A 16,861-nucleotide genomic window follows, 5' to 3' on the forward strand; every position below is an offset into this window, starting at 1 on the left:
AAAGTTCAAAAAGTTTTGCTGTTCTCATTTAACTGCAAACCAAGGCCATCAGGAGTTAGTTTAGACTCCTCGGGACTGGAAAATATCGCCCAAGTTCGGGGAAATCGAGCCGAATTTTGTCAAAATCACAATGCGCGTAAGGCGGTCTCGGCTACTCTTTCATTCTTAAAGTGAACTGGGGCTATATTTCGGCTCAGAAGCTAGAAATTGAAAGTTCAAAAAGTTTTGCTGTTCTCATTTAACTGCAAACCAAGGCCATCAGGAGTTAGTTTAGACTCCTCGGGACTGGAAAATATCGCCCAAGTTCGGGGAAATCGAGCCGAATTTTGTCAAAATCACAATGCGCGTAAGGCGGTCTCGGCTACTCTTTCATTCTTAAAGTGAACTGGGGCTATATTTCGGCTCAGAAGCTAGAAATTGAAAGTTCAAAAAGTTTTGCTGTTCTCATTTAACTGCAAACCAAGGCCATCAGGAGTTAGTTTAGACTCCTCGGGACTGGAAAATATCGCCCAAGTTCGGGGAAATCGAGCCGAATTTTGTCAAAATCACAATGCGCGTAAGGCGGTCTCGGCTACTCTTTCATTCTTAAAGTGAACTGGGGCTATATTTCGGCTCAGAAGCTAGAAATTGAAAGTTCAAAAAGTTTTGCTGTTCTCATTTAACTGCAAACCAAGGCCATCAGGAGTTAGTTTAGACTCCTCGGGACTGGAAAATATCGCCCAAGTTCGGGGAAATCGAGCCGAATTTTGTCAAAATCACAATGCGCGTAAGGCGGTCTCGGCTACTCTTTCATTCTTAAAGTGAACTGGGGCTATATTTCGGCTCAGAAGCTAGAAATTGAAAGTTCAAAAAGTTTTGCTGTTCTCATTTAACTGCAAACCAAGGCCATCAGGAGTTAGTTTAGACTCCTCGGGACTGGAAAATATCGCCCAAGTTCGGGGAAATCGAGCCGAATTTTGTCAAAATCACAATGCGCGTAAGGCGGTCTCGGCTACTCTTTCATTCTTAAAGTGAACTGGGGCTATATTTCGGCTCAGAAGCTAGAAATTGAAAGTTCAAAAAGTTTTGCTGTTCTCATTTAACTGCAAACCAAGGCCATCAGGAGTTAGTTTAGACTCCTCGGGACTGGAAAATATTGCCCAAGTTCGGGGAAATCGAGCCGAAGTTTGTCAAAATCACAATGCGCGTAAGGCGGTCTCGGCTACTCTTTCATTCTTAAAGTGAACTGGGGCTATATTTCGGCTCAGAAGCTAGAAATTGAAAGTTCAAAAAGTTTTGCTGTTCTCATTTAACTGCAAACCAAGGCCATCAGGAGTTAGTTTAGACTCCTCGGGACTGGAAAATATCGCCCAAGTTCGGGGAAATCGAGCCGAATTTTGTCAAAATCACGATGCGCGTAAGGCGGTCTCGGCTACTCTTTCATTTTTAAAGTGAACTGGGGCTATATTTCGGCCCAGAAGCTAGAAAGTGAAAGTTCAAAAAGTTTTGCTTTGTCCATTTCACCGCAAACCAAGCCACATCAGCAGATTGTTTACAGTGTCCGGGACATCAAAATATCCCCCAAGTCCCTGGAAATCGAGCCGAATTTTGTCAAAATCACGATGCGCGTAAAGCAGTCTCGGCTACTCTTTAAGTCTTAAAGTGACGTGGCTGTATATTTCGGCCCAGAAGCTCGAAAGTGAGCGTTCAAAAAGTTATGCTGTGCCCATTTCACTGCAAAGCAAGGCCCTCAGGAAGTAGTTTACAGTGCCCGGAACTGGAAAATATCCCCCAAGTTCCGCGAAATCGAGACGAAGTTAGTGAAAATAACGATTCGCGTAAGGCGGTCTCGGCTACTCTTTCAGTCTTAAAGTGAAGTAGGGCTATATTTCGGTCCAGAAGCTCGAAAGTGAGCGTTCAAAAAGTTTTCCTCTCTGAATTTCACTGAAAACGAAGGCCATCATGAGTTAGTTTAGAGTCCCCGGGACTGGAAAATATCTTTTAAGTTCTGGCAACTCAAGCCGAAGTTGGTCAAAATCACGATGCACCTAAGGCGGCCTCGGCTACTCTTTCAGTCTTAAAGTGAAGTGGAGCTCTATTTCGGCCCAGAAGCTCCAAAGTGAGCGCTGCAAAAAATTTGCTGTGTCCATTTCACTGCAAACCAAGGCCATCAGGAGTTAGTTTAGAGTCCCCGGTACTGCAATATATTTCCCAAGTTCCGGAAAATGGAGAAGACGTTGGTCAAAATCACGATGCGCACAAGACGATCTTGGCTAGTCTTTCAGTCCTAAAGTGAAGTGGGGCTATATTTCGGCCCAGAAGCTCAAAAGTGAGCTTCAAAAAGTTTTGCTGTATCCATTTCAATGCAAACGAGGGCCATCAGGGGTTACTTAAGAGTCTTCGGGACTGGAAAATATCCCCCAAGTTCAGGGAAAGTTAGCCGAAGTTGGTCAAAATCACGGTGCGCGTTAGGCGGTCTCGCTTACTTTTTTAGTCTTAAAGTGAAGTGAGGCTTTATTCCTGCCCATGAGCTTGAAAGTGAGCGTTCAAAAAGTTTCCCTGTGTTTATTTCACTGGAAACCAAAGCAATCAGGAGCTAGTTTAGAGTCCCCGGGACTGGAAAATATCCCCCAACTTCCGGGAAATCGAGCCGAAGTTGGTCAAAATCACGATTTGCGTAAGGTAGTCTCGGCTACTCTTTCAGTCTTAAAGTGAAGTGGGGCTATATTTCGGGCCAGAAGCCCGAAAGTGAGCCTTCAAAAAGTTTTGCTGTGTTCATTTCACTGCAAACCAAGGCCATCAGGAGTTAGTTTAGCGTCCCCGGGACAAGAAAACATGCCCCAAGGTCCGGGAAATTGAGCCGAGGTTAGTCAAAATCACGATGCCCCTAAAGTGGTCTCGGCTACTCTTTCTGTCTTAAAGTGAAGTGGGGCTATATTTCGGGCCAGTAGCCCGAAAGTGAGCGTTCAGAAAGTTTTGCTGTGTCCATTTCACTTCAAACCAAGGCCATCAGGGGTTAGTTTAAAGTCCCCGAGACTGAAAAATATTGCCCAAGTTCCGGGGAATCGAACCGAAGTTGATCAAAATCACGATGCGCGGAATGCGGTATCGGCTACTGTTTCAGTCTTAAGTGAAGTGGGGCTATATTTCGGCCCAGAATCTCCAAAGTGTGCTTTCAAACAATTGTGCTTTGTCCATTTCAATGGAAACCAAGGCCATCAGGAGTTAGTTTAGAGTCCCCGCGACTGGAAAATATCCACCAAGTCCCGGGAATATGAGCCCAAGTTGATCAAATTCATGATGCGCGTAACGTGGTCTCGGCTACTGTTTCAGTCTTAAAGTCAAGTGTGCCTATATTTCGGCCCAAAAGCTAGAAAGTGAGCGTTCAAAAAGTTTTGCTGTGTCCATTTCACTTCAAAACAAGGCCACCAGGACTTAGTTTAGCGTCCAAGGGACTGGAAAATATACCCCAAGTTCCGGGAAATCCATTCGAAGTTCGTCAAAATTACGATATACGTAAGGTGGTTTCGGCTACTCTTTCAGTCTTAAAGTAAAGTCGGGCTATATTTCTGTCCAGAAGCTCGAAAGTGAGCGTTCAAAAAGTTTTGCTGTGTGCATTTCACTGCAAACCAAAGCTATCAAAAGTTAGTTTAGGGTCCCCGAGACTGGAAAATATTCCGCAAGTTCCGGGAAAGCGAGCCGAAGTTGATCAAAATCACGATGCGCGAAATGCGGTAAAGTAAAGTAAAGTAAAGTGTGGCTATATTTCGGCCCACAAGCTCGAAAGTGAGCGTTCAAAAAGATTTGCTGTGTCTATTTCACTGCAAAACAAGGCCATCAGGACTTAGTTTAGCGTCCAAGAGACTGGAAAATGTTCCCCAAGTTCCGGGAGATCCACCCGAAGTTTGTCAAAATCACAATTCGCGTAAGGTGATCTCGGTTACTCTTTAAGTCTTAAAGTAAAGTGGGGCTTTATTTCGGCCAGGAAGCTCGAAGGTGAGCGTTCAAAAAGTTTTGCTCTGTCTATTTCACTGCAAACCAAGGCCATCAGGAGTTAGTTTAGAGTTCCTGGGACTGGAAAATATCCCCCAAGTTCCGGAATATCGACCCGAAGTTTGTCAAACTCACGATGCGAGAAAGGCGGTCTCCGCTACTCTTTCAGTCTTAAGTGAAGTGGGGCTATATTTCGGCCCAGAATCTCCAAAGTGTGCGTTCAAAAAATTGTGCTGTGTCCATTTCAATATAAACCAAGGCCATCAGGAGTTAGTTTAGAGTACCCGGGACTGGAAAATATCCCCCAAGTCCCGGGAGTTGGAGCCGAAGTTGATCAAATTCATGATGCGCGTAACGTGGTCTCGGCTACTGTTTCAGTCTTAAAGTCAAGTGTGCCTATATTTCGGCCCACAAGCTGGAAAGTGAGCGTTCAAAAAGTTTTCCTGTGTCCAATTCACTTCAAAACAAGGCAATCAGGACTTAGTTTAGCATCCAAGGTACTGGAAAATATACCCCAAGTTCCGGGAAATCCATTCGAAGTTCGTCAAAATTACGATATACGTAAGGCGGTTTCGGCTACTCTTTCAGTCTTAAAGTAAAGTCGGGCTATATTTCTGTCCAGAAGCTCGAAAGTGAGCGTTCAAAAAGTTTTGCTGTGTGCATTTCACTGCAAACCAAAGCTATCAAAAGTTAGTTTAGGGTCCCCGGGACTGGAAAATATTCCGCAAGTTCCGGAAAAGTGAGCCGAGGTTGATCAAAATCACGATGCGCGAAATGCGGTCTCGGCTACTGTTTCAGTCTTGAAGTAAAGTGTGGCTATATTTCGGCCCACAAGCTCGAAAGTGAGCCTTCAAAAAGTTTTGCTCTGTCCATTTCAATGCAAAGCAAGGCGATCAGGAGTTAGTTTAGAGTCCCCGGGACTGGAAAATATCCCCCAAGTTCCGAGAAATCGATCCGAAAATGGTCAAAATCACGATGCGCGTAAGGCGATCGCGGCTACTCTTTCAGTCTTAAAGTGAAGTGGGGCTATATTTCGGCCCAGAAGCTCCAAAGTGGACGTTCAAAAAGTTATGCTGTGCCTTTTTCAGTGCAAACCAAGGCCATCCGGAGTTAGTTTAGAGTCCCCCGGACTTGAAAATATCCCAAAAGTTGCGTGAAATCGAGCTTAACTTGGTATAACTCACGATGCGCGTGAGGCGGTCTCGGCTACTATTTCAGTCTGAAAGTGAAGTGGGATTCTATTTCGGCCCAGAAGCTACAAAGAGAGTGTTCAAAAAGCTTTCCTTTGTCCATTTCACTGAAAACCAAGGCCATCAGGAGTTAGCTTAGAGCCCGCGGAAATGGAATATATCCCCCAAGTTGCGGGAAACCGACCCGAAGTTGGTCAAAATCACGATTTGCGCAAGACGGTCTCGGCTACTCTTTCAGTCTTAAAGTAAAGTGGGGCTATATTCCGGTCCAGAAGCTCGAGAGTGACCGTTCAAAAACTTTCGCTGTGTCCATTTCACTAAAAATCAAGACAATCAGGAGTTAGTTTAGAGTCCCCGGGACTGGAAAATATCCCCCAAGTTCCGGCAAATCGAGCCGAAGTTGGTCAAAATCACGGTGCGCTTAAGGCGGTGTCGGCTACTCCTTCAGTCTTAAAGTGAAGTGGGGCTCTATTTCGGCCCACAAGCTCAAAGCTCAAAAAAAATCACGGTGTCTATTTCACTGCAAACCAAGGCTATCAGGAGTTATTTTAGAGTCCCCGGGAGTGGAATGTATTTCCCAAGTTACGGAAAATCGAGAAGACGTTGGTCAAAATCACGATGCGCGTAAGACGGTCTCGCCTACTCTTTCAGTCTTAAAGTGAAGTGGGGCTATATTTCGGCCCAGAAGCTAAAAAGTGAGCGTTCAAAAAGTTTTGCTGTATCCATTTCAATGCAAACCAAGGCCATCAGGGGTTACTTAAGGATCCTCGAGACTGGAAAATATCCCCCAAGTTCCGGTAAATCGAGCCGAAGTTGGTGAAAATCACGATGCGCGTAAGGCGGTCTCGGCTACTCTTTCAGTGTTAAAGTAATGGGGGGCTATATTTTTGCCCAGAAGCTCGAAATTGAGCGTTCAAAAAGTTTTGCTGGGTCCATTTTACTGCAAACCAAGGCCATCAAGAATTAGTTTAGAGTCCTCACAACTGGAATATATCCCCTTAGTTGCGGCAAATCGAGCTGAAGTTGCTCAAAATCACGATGCACGTAAGGCGGTCTCGGCTACTCTTTCAGTCTTCAAGTGAAGTGGGCTTCTATTTCGGTCCAGAAGCTCGAAAGTATGCGTTCAAAAACTTTTTCTGTTTCCGTTTCACTGCAAACCAAGACCAGCACGAGTTAGTTTTGAGTACCCGGGACTGGAAAATATTTCGCAAGTTCCGGGAAATCGAGCCGAAGTTGATCAAAATCACGATGCGCGAAACGTGGTGTCGGCTACTGTTTCAGTCTTAAAGTGAAGTATGGCTATATTTTGGCCCACAACCTCGAAAGTGACCGTTCAAAAAGCTTTGCTGTGTCCATTTCACTACAAAACAAGGCCATCGGCACCTAGTTCAGCGTCCAAGGGACTGGAAAATATCGGCCAAGTTCCGGGAAATCCACACGAAGTTTGTCAAAATCACGATGTGCGTAAGGCGGTCTCGGCTACTTTTTCAGTATTAAAGTAAAGTGAGTATATTTTGGCCCAGAAGCTTGAAGGTGAGCGTTCTAAAAGTTTTGCTGTCTCCATTTCACTGCAAACCAAGGCCATCAAGAGTTAGTTTAGAGTCCCTGGGACTGGAAAGTATCCCCCAAGTTCCGGAATATCGACCCGAAGTTGGTCGAAATTACGATTCGCGCACGCCGGTCTCGGCTACTCTTTAAGTCGTAAGTGATGTGGGACTATATTTCGGCCTAGAAGCTCGAAAGTGTGCGTTCAAAAACTTGTGCTGTGTGAATTTCACTGCAAACCATGGCCATCAGGAGCTAGTTTAGAGTGCCCGGGACTGGAAAATATTCCCCAAGTTCCAGGAAAGCGAGCAGAAGTTGATCAAAATCACGATGCGCGTAACGCGGTCTCGGCTACTGTTTCAGTCTTAAAGTGAAGTGTGGCTATATTTAGGCCCACAAGCTCGAAAGTGAGCGTTCAAAAAGTTTTGCTGTGTCCATTTCACTGCAAACCAAGGCCATCAGGAGTTAGTATAGAGTCCCCGGGACTGGAAAATATTCTCCTAGTTCCAGGAAATGGTGCCGAAGTTGATGAAAATTAAGATGCGCGTAACGGACTCTCGGCTATTCTTTCAGCCTTAAATTTAAGTAGGGCTATATTTCGGCCCTGAAGCTCGAAGGTGAGCGTTCAGAATGTTTTGCTGTGTTCATTAAACTGCAAACCAAGGTCATCGGGAGTTAGTTTAGCGTCCCCGGGACTTTAAATTATTCGCCAACTTCCGGAAAATCGAGCAAAAGTGGCCCAAAATCACGATGCGCGTAAGGCGGTCTCGGCTACTCTTTCAGTCTTAAAATGAAGTGGGGCGATATTTCGGCCGACAAGGTCAACACCGAGCGTGCGCTCCTTTTGCCTGTGTACATATCACTGAAAACTAAGTTCATCAGGAGTTAGCATAGAGTCCTCGGGACCGGAAAATATTGCCCGAGTTCCGGCAAATCGAGCCAAAGATGCTCAAAATCACGTTGCGCGTAAGGCGGTCTCGGCTACTCGTTTACTCCGAAAATGAAGTGGGGCTACATTTCGGTTCTACAAGCTCGACACCGAGCGTGCTCTCCTTTTACCTGTGTCCATTTCACTAAGAACTAAGTCCATCAGGAGATAGTTTAGAATCCTCGAGACTGGAAGCTATCCTCCAAGTTTCGGCAAATTAAGCCATACTTTCTTAAAATTACGATAAGCGTACGGCAGTTTCGTTTACTCTTTCAGTCGTAAAATGAACTGGGGCTACATTTCGGCCTAGAAGCTCGACACCGAGCGTGCGTTCCTGTTACCTGTGACAATTTTACTGAAAACTAAGGCCATCAAGAGCTAGGGTAGAGTCCCCGGGACTGGAAAATATCCCCCAAGTCCCAGGAAATCAAGCCGAAGTTCGACAAAATTACCATCCGCGTAAAGCGGTCCCGGCTATTCTTTCAGTCTTAAAGTGAAGTGGGGCTATATTTCGGCCCAGAAGCTCGAAAGTGAACGTTCAAAGAGTTTGGCTGTGTCCATTTCACTGAAAACCAAGGCCATCAGGAATTAGTTTAGAGTGCTCGGGACTGGGAATTATCTCCCAAGTTCCGGGAAATCGAGCCGAAGTACCCCAAAATCACGATGCGCGTAAGGCGGTCTCGGCTAGTCTTTCAGTCTTAAAGTGAAGTAGGGCTATGCTTCGGCCCAGAAGCTCAAACGTGAGCGTTCAAAAAGTTGTGCTTGGTCCATTTCACTGGAAACCAAGGCAATCAGGAGTTAGTTTAGAGTCCCCGGTACCAGAAAATATCCCCCATTTCCCGGGAAATCGAGCCAAAGTTGGTCAAAATCACGATGCGCGTAAGGCGGTCCCGGTTACTCCTTCATTCTTAAAGTGAACTGGGGCAATATTTCCGCCCAGAAGCTGGAAAGTGAGCGTTCAAAAAGTTGTGCTGTGTCCATTTCACTCCAGAGCAAGGCCATCAGAAGTTACTTTAGAGTCCGCGGGACTGGAAAATATCCCCCAAGTTCCGGGAAATCGAGCCGAAGTTGGTCAAAATTACGATGCGCGTAAGGCGGTCTCGGCTACTCATTCACTCTTAAAGTGAAGTGGAGCTATATTTCGGCTCAGAAGCTCAAAAGTGAGCGTTCAAAAAGTTTTGCTGTGTCCATTTTACTGTAGACCAAGGACGTCGGGGGTCAGTTTAGAGCCCCCGGGACTGGAAAATATCCCCCAAGTTCCGGGAAATTTAACCGAAGTTGGTCAAAATCACGGCGCGCGTACGGCGGTCTCGGCTACTCTTTCAGTCTTAAAGTGAAGTGGGGCAATATTTCGGCCCAGAAGCTCGAAACTGAGTGTTTAAAAAGTTTTGCTGTGTCTATTTCACTGCAAAACAAGGCCATCAAGAGTTAGTTTAGCGTCCAAGGGACTGGAAATATCCCCCAAGTTACGGGAAATCCACCCGAAGTTAGTCAAAATCACGATGCGCTTAAGGGGTTTTCGGCTACTCTTTAAGTCTTAAGGTAAAGTGGGCTTAGATTTAACTCCAGAAGCTCGAAAGTAAGGCTTCAAAAATTTTTGTCTCTATTTCAATCACATCTTAGACAATCAGGAGTGAGTTTAGAGACTTTGGGACTGGAAAATATCTCCCAAGTTTCGCCAGATCGAGCCGAAGATCCTCAAAATCACAATGCGCGTAAGGCGCTCCCGCCTACTCTTTCAGTCTTAAAGTAAAGTGGGGCTATATTTCGGCTCAGAAGCTCGAAAGTGACCCTTTAAAAAGTTACGCCCTGTGCATTTAACTGAAAACCAAGGCCATGAGGAGTTAGTTTAAAGTCCCCCGGACTGGAAAATATCCCCCAAGTTCCGGGAAATCGAGCTGAACTTGGTCAAAATCACGATGCTCGTAAGGCGGTCTCGGCTACTATTTCAGTCTTAAAGTGAAATACGGTTGTATTTCGGCCCAGAAGCTCGAAACTGAGCGTTCAAAAAGTTTTCCTGCGTCAATTTCACTGCAAACCAAGGCCATCAGGAGTTAGTTTAGAGTCCCCCGGACTTGAAAATATCGCCAAAATTCTAGAAAATCGAGCGGAAGTTGCTCAAAATCACGATGCGCGTAAGGCGGTCTCGCCTACTCTTTCAGTCTTAAAGTGAAGTGGGGCTATATTTCATCCCAGAAGCTCGAAAATAAGCCTTCAAAAAGTGTTACTCTGTTCATTTCACTGCAAACCAAGGCCATCAGGAGTTAGTTTAGACTGCTCGGGACTGGAAAATATCGCCCAAGTTGGGGGTTATTGAGCCGAAGTTTGTCAAAATCACGATGCGCGTACAGCAGTCTCGGCTACTCTTTTAGACTTAAAGTGACGTGACTGTATATTTCGGCCCAGAAGCTCGAAAGTGAGCGTTCAAAAAATTTTGCTCTCTCAATTTAACTGAAAACCAAGGCCATCATGAGTTAGTTTAGAGTCCACGGGACTGGAAAATATCCCTTAAGTTCTGGCAACTCAAGCCGAAGTTGGTCAAAATCACGATGTGCCTAAGGCGGCCTCGGCTACTCTTTCAGTCTTAAGGTGAAGTGGGGCTCTATTTCGGCCCAGAAGCTCCAAAGGGAGCGCCGAAAAAAATTTGCTGTGTCCATTTCACTGCAGACCAAGTTCATCAGGGGTTAGTTTAGGGTCCTTGGGACTTGAATATATCCCCGAAGTTTTGGGAAATCGAGCCGAAGTTGGTCAAAATCACGATGCGCGTAAGAGGGTGTCGGCTACTCCTTCAGTCTTAAACTGAAGTGGGGCTATATTTCGGCTCAGAAGCTCGAAGAGGAGCGTTGAAAAAGTTTTGCTCTCTCTATTTCAATGCAAACCAAGGCAATCAGGAGTTAGTTTAGAGTCTCCAGGACTGCAATATATTTCCCAAGTTCCGGGAAATGGAGAAGACGTTGGCCAAAATCACGATGCGCGCAAGACGGTCCTGGCTAGTCTTTCAGTCCTAAAGTGAAGTGGAGCTATATTTCGGCCCAGAAGCTCAAAAGTGAGCTTCAAAAAGTTTTGCTGTATCCATTTCAATGCAAACGAAGGCCATCAGGGGTTACTTAAGAGTCTTCGGGACTGGAAAATATCCCCCAAGTTCAGGGAAATTTAGCCGAAGTTGGTCAAAATCACGGTGCGCGTTAGGCGGTCTCGCTTACTGTTTCAGTCTTAAAGTGAAGTGAGGCTTTATTCCTGCCCATGAGCTTGAAAGTGAGCGTTCAAAACGTTTCCCTGTGTTTATTTCACTGCAAATCAAAGCCATCAGGAGCTATTTTAGAGTCCCAGGGACTGGAAAATATCCCCCAACTTCCGGGAAGTCGAGCCGAAGTTGGTCAAAATCACGATTTGCGTAAGGTAGTCTCGGCTACTCTTTCAGTCTTAAAGTGAAGTGGGGCTATATTTCGGGCCAGAAGCCCGAAAGTGAGCCTTCAAAAAGTTTTGCTGTGTTCATTTCACTGCAAACCAAGGCCATCAGGAGTTAGTTTAGCGTCCCCGGGACAAGAAAATATGCCCCAAGGTCCGGGAAATTGAGCCGAGGTTGGTCAAAATCACGATGCCCCTAAAGTTGTCTCGGCTACTCTTTCTGTCTTAAAGTGAAGTGGGGCTATATTTCGGGCCAGAAGCCCGAAAGTGAGCGTTCAAAAAGTTTTGCTGTGTCCATTTCACTGCAAACCAAGGCCATCAGGGGTTAGTTTAGAGTCTCCGGGACTGAAAAACATTGCCCAAGTTCCGGGGAATCGAACCGAAGTTGATCAAAATCACGATGCGCGAAATGCGGTATCGGTTACTGTTTCAGTCTTAAAGTGAACTGGGGCTATATTTCGGCCGAGAAGCCCGAAAGTGATCGTTCAAAAAGTTTTCCTCTCTGAATTTCACTGAAAACCAAGGCCATCACGAGTTAGTTTAGCGTCGCTGGGACTGGAAAATATTCCCCAAGTTCCGGTAAATCGAGCTGAAGTTGGTCAAAATCACAATGCTCCCAAAGCGGTCTCGGCTACCCTTCCAGTCTTAAAGTGAAGTGGGGCTATATTTCTGTCCAGAAGCTCGAAAGTCAGCGTTCAAAAAGTTTTGCTGTGTGCATTTCATATCAAACCAAAGCTATCAAAAGTTAGTTTAGGGTCCCCGGGACTGGAAAATATTCCCCAAATTCCGGGAAAGCGAGCCGAAGTTGATCAAAATCACGATGCGCGAAATGCGGTCTCGGCTACTGTTTCAGTCTTAAAGTAAAGTGTGGCTATATTTCGGCCCACAAGCTCGAAAGTGAGCGTTCAAAAACTTTTGCTGTGTCCATTTCACTGCAAAACAAGGCCATCAGGACTTAGTTTAGCGTCCAAGAGACTGGAAAATGTTCCCCAAGTTCCGAGAGATCCACCCGAAGTTTGTCAAAATCACAATGCGCGTAAGGTGGTCTCGGTTACTCTTTAAGTCTTAAAGTAAAGTGGGGCTTTATTTCGGCCAGGAAGCTCGAGGGTGAGCGTTCAAAAAGTTTTGCTCTGTCTATTTCAATGCAAACCAAGGCCATCAGGAGTTAATTTAGAGTTCCTGGGACTGGAAAATATGCCCCAAGTTCCGGAATATCGACCCGAAGTTTGTCAAACTCACGATGCGAGCAAGGCGGTCTCGGCTACTTTTTCAGTCTTAAGTGAAGTGGGGCTATATTTCGGCCCAGAATCTCGATAGTGTGCGTTCAACAAATTGTGCTGTGTCCATTTCAATGCAAACCAAGGCCATCAGGAGTTAGTTTAGAGTCCCCGGGACTAGAAAATATCCCGCAAGTCCCGGGAATTGGAGCCGAAGTTGATCAAATTCATGATGCGCGTAACGTGGTCTCGGCTACTGTTTCAGTCTTAAAGTCAAGTGTGCCTATATTTCGGCCCAAAAGCTAGAAAGTGAGCGTTCAAAAAGTTTTGCTGTGTCCATTTCACTTCAAAACAAGGCCATCAGGACTTAGTTTAGCGTCCAAGGGACTGGAAAATATCCCCCAAGTTCCGGGAAATCCATTCGAAGTTCGTCAAAATTACGATATACGTAAGGCGGTTTCGGCTACTCTTTCAGTCTTAAAGTAAAGTCGGGCTATATTTCTGTCCAGAAGCTCGAAAGTCAGCGTTGAAAAAGTTTTGCTGTGTGCATTTCACTGCAAACCAAAGCTATCAAAAGTTAGTTTAGGGTCCCCGGGACTGGAAAATATTCCGCAAGTTCCGAGAAAGCGAGCCGAAGTTGATCAAAATCACGATGCGCGAAATGCGGCCTCGGCTACTGTTTCAGTCTTAAAGTAAAGTGTGGCTATATTTCGGCCCACAAGCTCGGAAGTGAGCGTTCAAAAAGTTTTCCTCTGTCCATTTCAATGCAAAGCAAGGTGATCAGGAGATAGTTTAGAGTCCCCAGGACTGGAAAATATCCCCCAAGTTCCGAGAAGTCGATCCAAAAATGGTCAAAATCACAATGCGCGTAAGGCGATCTCGGCTACTCTTTCAGTCTTAAAGTGAAGTGGGGCTATATTTCTGCCCAGAAGCTCCAAAGTGGGCGTTCAAAAAGTTATGCTGTGCAAATTTCAGTGCAAACCAAGGCCACCCGGAGTTAGTTTAGAGTCCCCCGGACTGGAAAATATCCCAAAAGTTGCGTGAAATCCAGCTGCACTTGGTCTAACTGACGATGCGCGTGAGGCGGTCTCGGCTACTATTTCAGTCTGAAAGTAAAGTGGGATTCTATTTCGCCCCAGAAGCTACAAAGAGAGTGTTCAGAAAGCTTTCCTTTGTCCATTTCACTGAAAACCAAGGCCATCAGGAGTTAGTTTAGAGCCCGCGGAAATGGAATATATCCCCCAAGTTGCGGGAAACCGACCCGAAGTTGGTCAAAATCACGATTTCCGCAAGATGGTCTCGGCTACTCTTTCAGTCTTAAAGTAAAGTGGGGCTATATTTCGGTCCAGAAGCTCAAAGCTCAAAAAAAATTACTAGTCTATTTCACTGCAAACCAAGGCTATCAGGAATTAGTTTAGAGTCTCCGGGAGTGGAATGTACTTCCCAAGTTCCGGAAAATCGAGAAGACGTTGGTCAAAATCACGATGCGCGTAAGACCTTCTCGGCTACTCTTTCAGTCTTAAAGTGAAGTGGGGCTATATTTCGGCCCAGAAGCTCAAAACTGAGCGTTCAAAACCTTTTACTGTATCCATTTCAATGCAAACCAAGGCCATCAGGGGTTACTTAAGAGTCCTCGGTACTGGAAAATATCCCCCAAGTTCCGGTAAATCGAGCCGAAGTTGGTCAAAATCACGATGTGCGTAAGGTGGTCTCGGCTACTCTTTCAGTCTTAAAGTGAAGTGGGGCAATATTTCGGCCCAGAAGCTCGAAAGTGAGTGTTTAAAAAGTTTTGCTCTGTCACTTTCAGTGCAAACCAAGGCCATCAGAAGTTAGTTTAGAGTTCCTGGGACTGGAGAATGTGCCCCAAATCCCGGGAAGTCGAGCCGAAGTTGATCAAATTCATGATGCGGGTAACGTGGTCTCGGCTACTCTGTCAGTCCTAAAGTGAAGTGTGGCTATATTTCGGCCCACAAGCTAGAAAGTGAGCGTTCAAAAAGTTTTGTTGTGTCCATTTTACTTCAAAACAAGGCCATCAGGACTTAGTTTAGCGTCCAAGGGACTGCAAAATATCCCCCAAGTTCCGGGAAATCCATTCGAAGTTCGTCAAAATTACGATGCGCGTAAGGCGGTCTCATCTACTCTTTCAGTCTTAAAGTAAAGTGTGGCTATATTTCTGCCCAGAAGCTCCAAAGTTGTGCTCTGTCCATTTCACTGAAAACCAAGGCCATCAGGAGTTACTTTAGAGTCCCTTTGACTGGAATATACCCCCCAAGTTTCGGGAAATAAACGCGAAATTGGTCAAAATCACGATTCGCTCAAGACGGTCTCGCCTACTCTCAGTCTTAAAGTAAAATGGGGCTCTATTTCGGCCCAGAAGCTGGAGAGTGAGCCTTCAAAAACTTTCGCTGTGTCCATTTCACTGCAAACCAAGACAAGCAGGAGTTAGTTGAGAGTCCCCGGGACTGGAAAATATCCCGCAAGTTCCGGGAAATCAACCCGAAGTTTGTCAAAATCACGATGCGGGTCAGGCGGTCTCCGCAACTCTTTCAGTGTTAAAGTAATGGGGGGCTATATTTTGGCCCAGAAGCTCGAAATTGAGCGTTCAAAAAGTTTTGCTGGGTCCATTTTACTGCAAACCAAGGCCATCAGGAACTAGTTTAGAGTCTTTAGAACTGGAATATATTCCCTTAGTTCCGGCAAATCGAGCCGAAGTTGCTCAAAATCACGATGGACGTAAGGCGGTCTCGGCTACTCTTTCAGTCTTCAAGTGAAGTGGGCTTCTATTTCGGTCCAGAAGCTCGAAAGTATCCGTTCAAAAACTTTTTCTGTTTCCGTTTCACTGCAAACCAAGACCAGCACAAGTTAGTTTAGAGTCCCCGGGACTGGAAAATATTTCGCAAGTTCCGGGAAATCGAGCCGAAGTTGATCAAAATCAAGATGCGCGAAACGTGGTCTCGGCTACTGTTTCAATCTTAAAGTGAAGTATGGCTATATTTCGGCCCACAAGCTCGAAAGTGAGCGTTCAAAAAGCTTTGCTGTGTCCATTTCACTGCAAACGAAGGCCATCAGGAGTTAGTTTAGAGTGCCCGGGACAGGAAAATATTCTCCAAATTCCACGAAATGGCGCCGAAGTTGATGAAAGTTACGATGCGCGTAACGGACTCTCGGCTATTCTTTCAGTCTTAAATTTAAGTAGGGCTATATTTCGGCCCTGAAGCTCCAAGGTGAGCGTTCAGAATGTTTTGCTGTGTTCATTAAACTGCAAACCAAGGTCATCGGGAGTTACTTTAGCGTCCCCGGGACTTTAAATTATTCGCCAACTTCCGGGAAATCGAGCAAAAGTGGCCCAAAATCACGATGCGGGTAAGGCGGTCTCGGCTACTCTTTCAGTCTTAAAATTAAGGGGCGCTATATTTCGACCTAGAAGCTCGAGACCGGGCGTGCACTAATATTACCTGTGTCCATTTCACTGACATCTTAGGCCATCAGGAGTTAGTTTAGAGTCCTTGGGACTGGAAAATATTTCCCAAATTCTGGCAGATCGAGCCAAAGTTGCTCAAAATCACGATGCGCGTAAGGCGGTCTCGGCTACTCTTTTAGTCTTAAAATGAAGTGGGGCTACATTTCGGCCGACAAGCTCAACACCGAGCGTGCGCTCCTTTTGCCTGTGTACATATCACTGAAAACTAAGTTCATCAGGAGTTAGCATAGAGTCCTCGGGACTGGAAAATATTCCCCGAATTCGGGCACATCGAGCCAAAGATGCTCAAAATCACGATGCGCGTAAGGCGGTCTCGGCTACTCGTTTACTCCGAAAATGAAGTGGGGCTATATTTCGGTTCTACTAGCTCGACACCGAGCGTGCTCTCCTTTTACCTGTGTCCATTTCACTAAGAACTAAGTCCATCAGGAGATAGTTTAGAATCCTCGAGACTGGAAGCTATCCTCCAAGTTTCGGCAAATTGAGCCATACTTTCTTAAAATTCCGATAAGCGTACGGCAGTTTCGTTTACTCTTTCAGTCTTAAAATGAACTGGGGCTACATTTCGGCCTAGAAGCTCGACACCGAGCGTGCGCTCCTGTTACCTGTGACCATTTGACTGAAAACTAAGGCCATCAAGAGTTAGGGTAGAGTCCCCGGGACTGGAAAATATCCCCCAAGTTTTGGCAGATCCAGCCATAGTGGCTAAAAATTTCGATGCGCTTAAGGCGGTTTCGTGTACACTTTCAGTCTTAAAATAAAGTGGGGCTATATTTCGGCGTACAACCTGGAAACCTAGCGTGCGCCCCTTTTACCTGTGTCCATTTCACTAAAAACCAAGGCATTCAGGAGTTAGTTTAGAGCTTCCGGGACTGGAAAATATCCCCCAAGTTCCGCGAAATCAAGCCTAAGTTGGTCAAAATTACGATGGGCTAAGGCGGTCTTGGCTACTCTTTCACTCTTAAAGTGAAATGGAGCTATATTTCGGCCCAGAAGCTCAAAAGTGAGCGTTCAAAGAGTTTGGCTGTGTCCATTTCACTGAAAACCAAGGCAATCAGGAATTAGTTTAGAGTCCCCGGGACTGGAAAATATCCCCCAAGTGCCGGGAAATCGAGCCGAA

This window comes from Orbicella franksi, chromosome 11 (assembly GCF_964199315.1).
Source record: "Orbicella franksi chromosome 11, jaOrbFran1.1, whole genome shotgun sequence".
NCBI classification, from domain to species: domain Eukaryota; kingdom Metazoa; phylum Cnidaria; class Anthozoa; order Scleractinia; family Merulinidae; genus Orbicella; species Orbicella franksi.